At 32.8% G+C, this 14809-nt stretch overlaps 1 protein-coding gene across 1 annotated transcript in view; it reads left to right on the top strand.

The window, feature by feature from the left end:
* The first annotated feature begins 1630 nt into the window (after positions 1-1630).
* Positions 1631-14809, top strand: part of LOC131438731 (low-density lipoprotein receptor-related protein 6) — a 103856-nt gene continuing 90677 nt past the window's right edge. Inside the window, exon 1 of the mRNA XM_058608941.1 lies at positions 1631-2296. The gene's annotated coding sequence lies outside the window, so the exon portion shown is untranslated. The remainder of the gene's footprint in view (positions 2297-14809) is intronic.

Below are 14809 nucleotides of genomic sequence, written 5' to 3'. Positions count from 1 at the left end.
GTCGAACTGAGTCGAATGGTATATGACACTCGGCCCTCCGGGGCTTGGTTCCAAAATCGGTTTTCACAGTGATTGCATAACTTATCTATATGAGAAAGTCAAGAAAGACTTCTTGCCATTGCTATGTGCACTTGGCATAATGAATATTTTCTATTTCTTAATCGAGATACCCAAAAAATACTTTATTTCTCAACTCTCGATGTTCTTTCGGATATGGGATTTCTGAAAAAATTCAAAAAAAAATTCTGAACATAGGCGATTTAAGCCTGTTAAAGAAAGCCCTGGATAGATAAAAAAAATCTGCCCTCATAATTACAGATACTAGCAAACGAACATTATGAGTTGAAGGGTTCAAACCGATGCGATGTACTTTGAGCTGCTGAAACTTAGCGAAACTGTCAACAGCGTTCGAACAGAATGATCGACTGCCTCACCGCTACCAGATATACAACTCAAACGATACAACCGTATCCACCAGGATTTTTCCACATTGAAATCTTTGACATTTTCAGCGAAGGTGAGAAGATGAAAACGCTCGGCTAACTTAGATACAGGCGACTTTGTTCTGTCAAATTGGATTTGACAACCGTCACTGAATCAATTTTGGTAGCCGTCTGGTGGCCATGGCTGCCCAGGTAGCCAAAACGCTATGCGGGATATGAGTGTCAAATCGATAGTCCCACGGCAAAAAGGCCTAACTGTAAATGAGAGCCTCTCTTTGTTTACTTTCTCTTTTGTTTATTACTGAGCCATTATTGCAAGGTTTCCAATATAAATCGAAAGCTTGTAGTTTTACCTTGAAAGTTTATCGAAGAGTTAAGCGTCAAATATAAAATCGGTAAATCGTGAAAGAAAAGTAAACAAAAAGAAACTGTCATTCGCAGTTAGGCTCTTTTGTCGTAGGACGGTAGAACGAATTGTTTTAATATTTAATATTTCTCAAACAAAAAATGCTGGCTCCACTGTTTCTGATGCCGTTTCATGTCACTATCTCACATTAGGTTAGTGAGAAATTCATTCGAGACAGACATACAGTTTTTTGCGTTCATTTGTTCTCATCTACACATTTCAATGAAAATACCGTAGGAAAAACAACGAAAGAACACGATACCCGTAAACAAACTGTAGGTAAAAGAGTTTATTACCGCAACCTTTCGGTGTGTGAGAGAATACACACTACGAGAGTGACATTGGTGTGAAACAGTGATGCCACTTTTTGTTGAAGTCAAATCCGTAGATTTGGTTTCAAGTGTACATACTAGTACACTTACATAAACTTAACACTTAACAGCTTTAAGCTCTAATCACAAAAGCAGGCTTCAAATAATGACAGATCGATGGCTTGGACAAGCCAAAAAATATGCAGACGATGTAACAATATTTAATTATTTTATTTTCCTTTGATATCAAGAGATATAATGCCAGATCAGGAGATTTGGTGTAAAATAATGCTAAGTTCGTAGATTTCATATGATTCATCCGTAGATCCGTAGAAAAGAAAGAAATCCGTAGATCTTCGGATAAATCCGTAGGGTTGACATCACTGGTGTGGAACCTTCAATGGGCAATAAAAGAGAGTGAGCAGATCATTCGGTAGTGAAGGCAATCCGATGAGTGAGCTAACACAAATTCACTTTGGGATAAGTTGGGTTTGAGCTGTGCTGCTAGTCGCACGCATGTTTGTTAATGCTCCGTAACTTCCGTTTTCCTTCTTCTATAGTTACTGATTTCAATTTGTGTTCGATTGTATGCTGTACGTACTTGACGTAGAACCAGGGCATTAGTGTGCATCAGAACATAAAACAAAATATTGGAAAAAATAAGCTGTTTGCGGTGCGTGTTCGAAACCGATAGTGACACTTGCGATGGTGTTTGTAAGCTGAAGTATAGCGTACGTAGCAAAGTGCCTCCAAATCCAGACTGAAGTTGGCTGAGTAGAAAATCTGGTCTGGTTTAGCAGACGGAAATCGTATTTGTGTGATGTGATGGTAGCCAGTCTGTGTACTGTAATATGAGCTAAATATCAGTAAAATTCCCAATAATAATGTGCGCGGATGAACAATTACTGAATGTTTGAAGTTCGATTGCGGTGAAAATATTTTGAATACTGTTCTTTGGTGGTCAAAGTCACCAAAGTGTAGAGAGCCTTCGACGATAGATATGGTCGCTTGTTTTCAAGGAATTTTGTCGTTCGCTGATGTGTGACTTTTTCATTATATTTCTTCGAAAACGAACCAACGGTGCACAGTGGGATACCGAAAGCTGTTAGCAAGGAAACATCCCCGGTTGAAGGAAGGTAAAACTGTTCTGTATGCTACTCATAATCCGTTTCATGTAGCTTATAGTAGGATGAATTTTTCAATGCCTTGCATTGTTGGATTCTATTAGTGTTGATACAGGCATACAAGGCGTGTGGCAAAAAAAAATAACTTCACTCTAGGAAAATTGCTAGAATATAGTTTTACTAAATGTGAACGTAGATTTATAAAAGATCTGTTCAGCATTTTCTAAAAAAAATATTTGAAATTGTTAATTATAAGTTGTAGATCTTTTGCCCCTCATTAGTGCCGTAATGATTTTGAATAAATAGTGCAAATTAAACTTGCGAAAGTTGAGTTATTTCAAATATAGAGGTTTCACCTGTTCGGGTCAGAAAAGCTTCGGGTTGGGTATCGAACCCAGGTGGGCTGCGTGAAAGGCATCGACTAACCCATCACACTATACCCGTTCCCCTTAAATTTGAGTTTATTTATATTCGGCTCTCCAACAGGCATCTCCTCATTGTTTATTTCAACAGTAGTCGATTCCTAGAAAAAAAATTCAGAATATAAAGATTTTTTTCTGAACAAATTACAGTGTACGAAACACGACAGATTATCATGACATTAAAAATACAACTTTAAACTCATTAACAGATTTAAATTTGAAAGATATTCAAATAATTGTGAAACACTATAAAAGATTCAAAAGCTAATTTTAGAAAGTTGAAACCTTCAGTTAGTAATATCTTCAAGTGCGTTCAAGACGTATTTATAATAATATTTATAGCAATAAAATTTTTGCAAACTCCCGTTTCCCTTCGTAAATAGAAATTTCTATTCACGACATGCGTCACCAGTGATTTGTTTGCTATGTTTGATGCATAATGAATAATGGTCGCACATGAAGTCCCCAACAGATTGGTGTTTCCGAAAAGCCTATATGAAAATTTCCAACGCTGGTGCATATCTACGTATTTCTGATTTATCTACGGATCTACTTCTTAGAATTTATGTGTTTTTGTTTATTTCTTTCCGCAGAAAACTGCAGAAAGTTGAAATTGTGAATTATTCAATTATGATCAAATAATTTTTGAACACCAAATTAAAGAACAATATTTCTCTCCGGTTTTACCTTTTTTTATAAATATAAAAAATAGGTATAGAATTAACTCAAACTTTAGAAAAATTTTCCGATGTCATGAGGGCCGAGTGTCATATTCCAATCGAATCAGTTCGACGAACTGAGCAAATGTCCATGTATGTGGGTGTGTTTGTGTTGTCAACAAAGTGGTCGAGATCTCAGAGGTAACTGGACCGATTTGGATCAAAGTAGTCGCAAATGAAAGGTCTCGCGATGATTCAGAGCAAAGTGGAACACGATTTTCTGTTTTATGCTATTTTTTTTTATAAATACGTTTATTTCTTAAGGCAGTTTACATAAGTTTTTCTTCGCCGTAGCATCACTTTTACACAATATTCTTATCCTAATTTAATTCTAACATAGTCACAACGTTTTGAATTTATTAAAACATATTCTCTTATAGCTTAAATATCATCTTAGGTAACTCGTCATTAATTATGAAATCTACTCGGAAATATTATTTGAACCAAACGATTAACTTCTATGAATTATAAAATAAGCTGTTTTTTTTGACATTTTGTTGATAATTTCATAAACTGTTTCGAGTTTGTTTATATCATTACATAATATTTATTCTAATTTAGCTATTGGTTGAACTCATGGACGCAGCTGGGATCAGAACTAAGTCTTAAAAGGGGCCTTCATTAAATTGAAACTCCAATTTTCTTTATGAAATGATAAATAAGTTTCATGTATGAAAGGTCACGACAAGCAAGAATGTCTCGAACTGGGATATTGGATAGTCTACCTTGGGTACGCAAAGAATTTATTAGTTGAGATCTGACATCACGATACTCCACGCATGTCCAAACGACATGATCAATATCCCGATAACCTTCTCCGCAAGCACAATGATTAGTCTCGGAGAGCCCAATTCGAAGGAGATGTGCATCTAACGTGTAGTGATTGGACATGAGTCTGGACATCACACGAATGAAATCCCTACTCACATCCAGTCCCCTGAACCATGCCTTTGTCGATATTTTCGGAATAATTGAGTGCATCCACCGACCCAGATCATCTCTATCCCAAGATCCTTGCCAGCTGGCAAGTGTTCTTTGGCGAGACGAGCTATAGAATTCGTTGAAAGCAATCGGTCGCTCATAAATTTCACCCTCAATATGTTTTATGCTATTGTTTCTTAGCACCTACAAGACTATGCACAGCACCCTTTTTCGATTTAAGCACGGTTCGTTTTGGCAACATAATCGTTCGAACATGACATATGTATTAGAAAGATGGGAGTATTTTCGAATAATTTCATATTTATATTGATTTATACTGCTTGTAACAATAATTGCTGGAAGAACACATAAAAAATGCTATGAATATTAGAAAGAACGCATAGCAATCGCTATAAATATTATATAATTTCATTAATTTGTTTCGGAGATAGCCTGACTGATTGCTACAAACTCTGACACACATGAACAGTCCTATGCGCCCATATAAAGCTTCTCAATTTCATTTGGATCTGACTTCTGGTTCCGGAACAACAGGATGATATATGCAATGAAATTAAAATAGTGTCACTCATTTTGCTAGTAATTGGCTGAACAGATTTCGTTCATCTTACATTCAAATAAAAGGTCTTAAGGTTCCATAAAACTTCTTGTTTTTAATCAGATTCGATTTCCGATTCAGGAGATACAGGGTGATTAGTGTAAAAATTTCATATGAATGTATGTGGTTCATACGGTTCACAGATTTTGAGAGTCGACTACCAAATAAACTCAATTCAGTTTTACCGGTAATAAGTTTTCGATTCCGGAAGGCACCCAAAAACTTTATGTAGAACACACTACGATTTCCCTAAGGCTAAACTGATTTAAAAAAATTTCGAATCTAAAGAAATGGTTAACAATCAATTAAGCGAATTTAACTGACTTCGGCTAAACCGATTTCCGAAAGTATCGGGAATAGAGAAGTTAAAAGAAGGGCAAAACGAATTTAATAAACGAAAAATAAAATTAAAATAAACTTATGGTCCCATACAATATTGGTGAATTTTATCCGATACCGAATTCCAATTTTGAAATTACAGGGTTATGAGTTTTTAAAAATTCGAACCGTCATAGAAGACGACAATACAAAGAATCTTCAAAGTTGGGTTCAAAACTATTTCAATATATTCGTCATACTAATTTATGGACATATGAACTATTTTTGGTTATGCTGGTCTCTGGATACCGTTTCGGGAAGTACCATAAATAATGACAAAAACCTTTAAAAAACTTAAACTTCTACATCTCATGGAATGATTAATCGATTGTCACACGTTTAGATTTAAAGGCATAATTTTAAGATTTCATACAATTTCTATCTTCGATTCATCTTGCAGTTTCAGCTTTCTAATTACAATTAATTTAAAACGTCGGCCATTAAAATAATTTCATCGAAACTAAACACAACGAAGATTATTCACGCGAAAAACACATGCTAATTGATAAAAAAGGTATCATCTCACTGCTAGGTAGATTAAGTACGTTTTTCTTATAAATCTACAATCTAATTGACACCAATATCTACTTTTTGATAAACTGAATTACTCCTCAGAAATAAGTAGTACATGACGATTCATTTTCTTATACTGTAATTTCCGGATATATTTAGATTCAATATAGATTGACGTCAGAAAAAAAAACTGGAATCAATGAGTCGTTTCATTCTGACTTATAATAGCAAATCTTACGGTTGGTAATATCAAAAAGAATAGTGATTTTTGCTAACATGCTAATAAAACTTGGAGATGTAGATTATTTGCAGCCTTGTAGTTAAAAACTAGAGAGTTGCATATGGTATGAGTTGTCCCGGGTTGGCGGTTCAATGCATAAGGCACTGGTCTTACAAACCAGTTGTCGTATGTTCGAGCCCCGACCTGGAAGGATTCGTAGTGTCAGTAAAATCGTAGCACCAACCATGCAATGGTTCTGTACACTCTGAATCGGCTGCGAAGTCTTTTGAAACAGAAGGTCAAATTCCACTACAGGAATGTAATACCAAGGCTTTGCTTAGTATATGATACACTACCAATATTGGGGCCAAGCCAAGAGGAGGACGCTTAGAACAATGTGCCAATCACACATTAACACAATGCGTTGGCGCATTTATCAATATTGGCACTTTCGTTTCCATACAGTTGCACAGTTGCGGCACACAAAGGGCTCAGTTTTGACAAGTAGCTGTTTCATGGGGAACAGCGTGGCACACTTAGACTCACAGTATATCACGTGTGTTTTTAGAGGCACAATATAGTTTGTGTTAAGCGACTCTCCCCTTGGGCCAAGCTTAATGTGAAATTTTGGAATGTCAACAAACCGGAGATCACCATCTAGATTTTTAAAATAACTTAAAACATAATTTTTTAAATCCTGCTTGACAGCATAGAAAGTCGCCATATTTGATTTGAAAATAGCTCAAAATATGACTTTTTGGCATTAATTCGTCATACCTGTAACAAAAAAAACAATACTATAGTAACATGCAATAACTTCGATAAAGTGGAAGTCGCCAATTTTGGTTTAATCGTTACTTAAACCATCAAATTTGAAACCTTTTCGTCGAATCCATTCGTACCCAATACACATGTAGAGATTTGAAACAGTATCGACAACAATATTCATTGACAACTACTTATCAAACTGGTTGACGTGATCTGTTTGACACGTTCAAACGTCAGTCTAATTAATTCAGTTTATTATAAATATCAAATACTTTTGCTATACTTGTTTGAATTAAATGTTTTCGAAACTACTCGTTGTTGAATCTCGATAATCAGACTCAGAATTACCGTAACTGTAGACGCTGCTAAGTAGGTAATTTGAAGATGGATTTATATTATTTCTCGATAAAAACTAGACTAGGTTCTGAGTGCGAATGGCAGTTTCTCTTTGTTTACTTTCTTTCTCAATTATTGCGAAATTTTCCTGTGTTTTTTGATAGTTTTTTCAGTGCAGGAATGGAAAAGGAATCAGAAAATATGTTTTCCAGTGTTCGGGAAGAAAAAAAAATGATTTCTGAAATAAATATACCTGTTATTTTTTTTATAACCTGTTGTCTTATTTTTCCTGTTCTTGCAAAAATGTACCTGTTAGTTGTTACAGGTACCAATGTTTGTATAACAAACAATCTGTTACTGCGAATGAAAAAGTTAGTGAAAAACGAGTGACAGGCAAGTGATAATCAAGTGTAAACAAGAAATAGTTCAGAATTGAAGAACGAAGTACAAAATGAATAGCGTTTACAGGGATTGCGTAAACGTGTTTTCCAAAATTGTCGAAATTTCAAGCAAAGTCTTGGCATTACATTCCTTTTGTGTAATTTGACCTTTCTGTTTCACAGACTTCGCAGCCGATTCATAGCGTACTACGATCCTACTGATCCTAAGAATCCTTCCAGGTCGGGGTTCGAACACACGAACAACTGGCTTTTAAGACCAGCGCCCTATGCATTGAACCGCCATCCCGGACCGAAAATACATGTCGGAATCTCGCGGAAAGTATTATTGCCAAACTAGTTGAACTAGGACCGCTATATCTCAAGAACGATAGCATATAGTAAAATTTTGACTAACATCGTTTTAGTTGGAAATTTAGCGTTCTGTCACAAAATTTTGTTTAATAATAAATAAAAATAAATTTTTCATGACTCAAAAAATTTCATTTTTTTAAATATGTAACTTTTCCAAATATTATTTCTCCATTCTAGAAATTTGACAAAATTTCTCTTTGGACTTTAGCTACAATATATTAAAAAAAATCCTCTTTTGAGATATTTGAATTTTAAGTGTTCTTTTTTCAAACAGCACTAATTTTTTACATAGTCCTTATAATTATCCAAAACATTGCTTAGTCCTTTCTCAAATGAAAGGCTAGAGTGGAAATGGTGAAAACTTCTAAAGCAAATTGTCTCTTTTGATCATAAAATTGCATATGCAAAATTTGAGCCAAATAACCAAATACAGGAAAAAATCGATCATCGATTTCGTATAGAATTGCAAGGTGACCGCAATGTTTTTTCATAACATAATCTATATATATATATATATATATATATATATATATATATATATATATATATATATATATATATATATATATATATATATATATATATATATATATATATATATATATATATATATATATATATATATATATATATTTATATATACAATAATAGCAAAAAAAGTATGTGTTGATAATGTTCTCTGGTATGCGAGGGCCGATCTTCAAATTATTTTTTTTGTTCGATAGGTGATGTTTATGCGGAGGTTTTAGGCTATAGTACATAAGGAAAATTCTTCGGGAAAGTAAAGAAAAACTAGAAAATTGGTTCGTTTAGAATTGGAAATTTTCCATTCAATTCATGCTAGATCTCCAATGATTGTTTGGCGCGTATCGATTTATGCCCACTGGAGAGCAAAATATGAATACTAGATTATAATAAAACCTTTTGGCGCCAAACGAGCTGATTTGTGCAAAAATTTCACTGAGCCTACTTGACTCACGTTTTTCTTCATTTCGAATCACATGTTCCCATTTTCCGATATATAAATTTGGGTTCAATACCGTGAAGTCAAATTATAAAAGGACTAGAAGAAAAGAAAGTGATTAACGTTTTTTACGATTCGTTGTTTTCCTAAAATTCCAGAAATGTGAATTGTATCTTCTTGGTAGATATAATTATTGCTTTCACAATGCACTGAGACAACAGGATCAGCATACCTCAGCTGCCACTTCAAATTCGGCTCTCTACTTTTTGGAACGATTCCATTCGAATTAGAAGGATGTTTTCTGTTTTTTTTCGGCTTAAATTTTTCATAACCATTTCCCGTGATAAACCTTTGAAGGATTTTTTGGACGGGATTTTGTGTAAATTTCGTCAATTGCTTCAATTTGCAAGTTCGGTTATTTATTTGAGTCCAAACGTCTTCAATTGGCCCAAACGCGATTCGAATTATATCAACCCAGAGTATTCCGAAATTTCAAATTATTTACATTTGAGTAACTATGAACAGTTTCGTCCAATGTACTCGAATAATCCCGTTTGCCTTCTGTTTTTAAATTACATCGATTGAACCGAGATTTGGAAACTCATCGACATGTTTTACCTATTCGAATGATTCACTCTCTTGCTCATAAACCGTAAAACTGATTTTGTTGTATTTTGAATCATTTGGGACTTTTAAGAGCAGGAAAAAACTGCTTTAAAGTGCGAAGTGTGCGTGAATTGGGGAAAATGTTGAGATCGAATCAAAAACAATTGTCAGATGATTCATTTTTTCAGAACACTACCATTCTACTTCACTAATCTAAAGCAATCATGTGGTCGTTAGATTATTCTAATTTGAGAGTATTCGAATTAATTTCCATCCAAAGATTATTTTTGAGCTGTGAGAAATTCACAGGGACAGTTACAGGTACAGAAATGAAAGGAACAAGCTAAGTTCAGGAAAAAATAAAGAAGGTACAGGAACAAGCGCAGAAAGTACAAAACCAAGTACAGAAATGAAGGAAACAAGTATAGGAAGTACTGGCACAATTGAGTAAAGAAAAAGGTACAGAATGTGCAGATGGTACAGATATAAGTACAGAAGTTTCAGGACCAAATACAGAAAATACTGGAGCAGGTACAGAAAATACAGGAACAAATTTTGAAGCAAGCACAGCAAGTACAGGAACAAGCACACAAATTACAGAAACAAGAACACAAAGTACAAAATAAAGTGCAGACAATAGAGGAACAAGTACAGAAAAAAGTTAATCGCAAACGTTGTCGAGACAACAATTTTAAATGAAAAATTAGAAGAAGAAAAAGTTTTCATTCCACGCATCCCAATGATGCCCACTGCTGGGCCATTTCAATTTGAACGCCATTTTCTCATCCGTTTAACTTTTCTATTACCGTCAATAATCGTTACGAATCTGTAGCGTGAATTTAGAGTTTTTTTCGAATGGTAAATTGTACGCTGCCTGTTTGCGTTTCGGCAAACCATCGGTTTTATATACTTTGTTCTGTTGTCTGCGATATAGAAAGGTTGAGGCCACTATCATAGAGCATTATAATGATATTATTCTTCAATAATCATTAAAATTAAATAAGTAGTTTTGATTTTCTACATCTAATCTAATATTGTTGCGCTACGAAGTGTGCAGGGGTCCGCTAGTTAGTTACAAAATAGACAGAATAGTCATATTTCATCTAATCACTATCATAAACACGAAGAAAACAATATAGGAGTTGAGCATTGATTGCGATAATAATATAGTTTTCATTGTATATGAATTCAAAATAATTAGAGTTTTATGTAAATGGATTAATTTTTAGCATTGGGAACATGAGGTAATTTCATTGTTTGTTTTGCCTTTCTAATATAGAAAGGCTATGCAATCGCTGTGAAAACCGACTTTACAAACGAGGCCCGGAGGGCCGAGTGTCATATACCATTCGACTCAGTTTGTCGAGATCACAAAATGTCAGTGTGTTTATGTATGTATGTATGTGATAAATAATGTCACTCAATGTCTCAGAGAAGGCTGACCGATTTTCACAAACTCAGATTCAAATGAAAGGTCTTATGGCCCCATACACTTAAAATTTATTCCGATCCGACTTCAGGTTCCGGAATTACAGGGTGATATGAACCGAAAAACGGAAAAGAAATAGTCACACACGTTTCTCAGAGATGGCTGAATCGATTTTCACAAACTTAGGTCTTAAATTCTCATACAATTTTCCTGAATTTCATTTGGATCCGACTTCTGGTTCCGGAATTACAAGAAAATATGTGCAAATCTATAAAAGATGCGCACTCAATTTTTTAGAAAATTTCTGATTCGATTTCAACAAACTAAGAAGCAAATAAAAGGTCTTTAAATTCTTCAAAAAGTCACCGAAAAGTTAATGCTGATTCGAATTCCGGTTTCGTTATTACAGTGCGATTAGTGAAAATTTTGAATTTCCAAGCGATAGCGAAACGAAGTGCACATTTTCATAAAACTTAAAATATAAAACTTTTCAACATAAACTGCTAAATTCATCTAGTTGGCAGATCATAATAGTCAGTGAATATATATATATATATATATATATATATATATATATATATATATATATATATATATATATATATATATATATATATATATATATATATATATATATATATATATATATATATATATATATATATATATATATATATATATATATATATATATATATATATATATATATATATATATATATATATATATATATATATATATATATATATATATATATATATATATATATATATATATATATATATATATATTATATATATATATATATATATATAATATATATATATATATATATATATATATATATATATAATATATATATATATATATATAATATATATATATAATATATATATATAATATATATATATATATATATATAATATATATATATATATATATATATATATATATATATATTATATATATATATATATATATAATATATATATATATATATAATATATATATATATATATATATATATATATATATATAATATATATATATATATATATATATATATATATATATATTATATATATATATATATATATATATATATATAATATATATATATATATTATATATATATATATATATATATAATATATATATATATATATATATATATATATATATATATATATATAATATATATATATATATATATATATATATATATATATATATATATATATATAGAACTACTAGTCCCCGGTTTTCGCTTCCGAAAGTACCGATAATAATGAAAAAAAGCTTCAAAAACGGAACTCACTTTTATTGTATTGAAAGATACTGTGCAATTTAATTCAGATCCGACTTCCGGTTCTTAAATTATAGGGCGATGTGTGTCAGAACATTTACATCGTCATTCAAAAAGACGATGAAAAATTGGTAAGCGTCGACACCGTGTGCTTTGCTCCGTTCGCAGCGTGCTTTGTTAAATTTCGTATAGGGTGCTTGGTTGCCACATTTAAATCTATATATTTCAGGTGAAACTATGTAAATTTGTAAATCTTTTATTCAATTTGTACTACTTATTAGTGTTATTTTAAAATCATGATAACGTATACTTTTCTATAAAAGTACACTTATTGCCTTTCTCATATAGAAAATTTATGCAATCACTTGAAAAATTGAATAGTAAAAAATTGACCCGGAAGCGTAAGTGTGTATGTATTTGTGTGAGTATGTGTCAAATATTGTAATTAAAAAAATAAAAAATCTCATAGTCCCATATGTTGCTATTTAATTTCATCATGCTTTCATAGGGTAAAGTGTTTAAAATTGCACACCGTCATTAAGAGCGACGATGAAAAAAGGGTAACATTCTTTTATGTTTGGCTCAAAACTGATTATATTTGTAGGTTATATTAGTTACTTACTAATCTAACCGACTTCGGCTATACTGGCTAACTCTAACACGACTCACTCAATTTTCTCAGAAATGATTTGATCGATTTCCACAAACTTAGGCTCAAATGAAAGTTCCTATAGTCTCATCGGTTACTGTTTAATTTCATCCGAGTCTGACTTCCGGTTCAAAATCTATAGGATAACGTGTGTTTAATCATTTAGTGCGACGATACAAAATAAAGAAAAATTCTTATTAACTTTACATAACTGTTCACAAATTGAAAAGGTTATGTTAGTTCATACCCAAAGAAAGTTTATTTTAGTCAAGATTGAAAAAAAAAACTCTTGACAGAACCTTCTAGTGATATTTTTGAAAATATAAGTAATATGAGTAATCTTTACAGTAATATGAGAATCATTACACTACTAAGTGAATTAAAAAAGGTCTTTGCCTTTCTCACATAGAAAGGTTATGCAATCACTGTGAAAACCGACTTTTGAACCGAGGCCCGGAGGGCCGAGTGTCATATACCATTCGAATCAGTTCGTCGAGTACGCAAAATGTTTGTGTATGTGTTCCGGAGTTATGGGGTAAAATGTTCCGGAGTTATGGGGTAAAATGCGCAAAAAAATGAAAATATGTTTTCTAACTTTTCTCATAGATGGCGCGACCGATTTTCACAAACTTAGGTTCAAATGAAAGGTCCTGTGGTCCCATACGTAATTCCTGAATTTCATCTGGATCCGGAAATATAGGGTAAAGTGTGTTAAAAAATTTTAACCATCGCTGAAAAGGGCGCAAAACCGTTCAAAGTTTTCTAAATCGATCTCAAATCTTCCCCAATTGATAGTTTTTATCAGTAGATGGTCAAACAAACTAATTTCGATTATTCTTTTAAGAATCGAAGAAAATTATTTTGAAGAATACCACAGTATCATATATGATAGTATGATTGATATGAGAAAGGCATCATTACACCACTAGGTGGATTAAAACAGGTTTTTATATTGTAATAAAAAGATTTTGATTTGAGGTGCACCAAAAAACAATTAAATAAAAAAAATTATGTGGAATCGCCTGATGGCGTCATGTTGCCAAAGATTTGTTCGGGAAATGTGAGAGCTGGATATCTTGTTAATATGATGGCTTTATTACTACTTAGTCACCATCAACGACATTGTAAAAATTAAATGAATAAAGATTGCTTTTTTTATAAACAATAAAAGAACAGCATAGTATATGAAAATACAGACTTGATACGACATACAAATTTTACGATTTTTAAGCTGTCGAGCGAAACAGTTTAAAAATCGTAAAATTTGTTTGTCGTATCAAGTCTGTATTTTCATATATAGGGTGATTTTTTAAGAGCTTGAGAATTTTTTTAAACAATAAAACGCATAAAATTTGCAAAATCTCATCGGTTCTTTATTTTAAACGTTAGATTGGTACATGACATTTACTTTTTGAAGATAATTTCATTTAAATGTTGACCGCGGCTGCGTCTTAGGTGGTCCATTCGGAAAGTCCAATTTTGGGCAACTTTTTCGAGCATTTCGGCCGGAATAGCCCGAATTTCTTCGGAAATGTTGTCTTCCAAAGCTGGAATAGTTACTGGCTTATTTCTGTAGACTTTAGACTTGACGTAGCCCCACAAAAAATAGTCTAAAGGCGTCAAATCGCATGATCTTGGTGGCCAACTTACCGGTCCATTTCTTGAGATGAATTGTTCTCCGAAGTTTTCCCTCAAAATGGCCATAGAATCGCGAGCTGTGTGGCATGTAGCGCCATCTTGTTGAAACCACATGTCAACCAAGTTCAGTTCTTCCATTTTTGGCAACAAAAAGTTTGTTAGCATCGAACGATAGCGATCGCCATTCACTGTAACGTTGCGTCCAACAGCATCTTTGAAAAAATACGGTCCAATGATTCCACCAGCGTACAAACCACACCAAACAGTGCATTTTTCGGGATGCAT

This window comes from Malaya genurostris, chromosome 3, assembly GCF_030247185.1.
Source record: "Malaya genurostris strain Urasoe2022 chromosome 3, Malgen_1.1, whole genome shotgun sequence".
Taxonomy (NCBI): Eukaryota; Metazoa; Arthropoda; class Insecta; order Diptera; family Culicidae; genus Malaya; species Malaya genurostris.
This window is presented reverse-complemented; position numbering and strand designations above follow the sequence as displayed.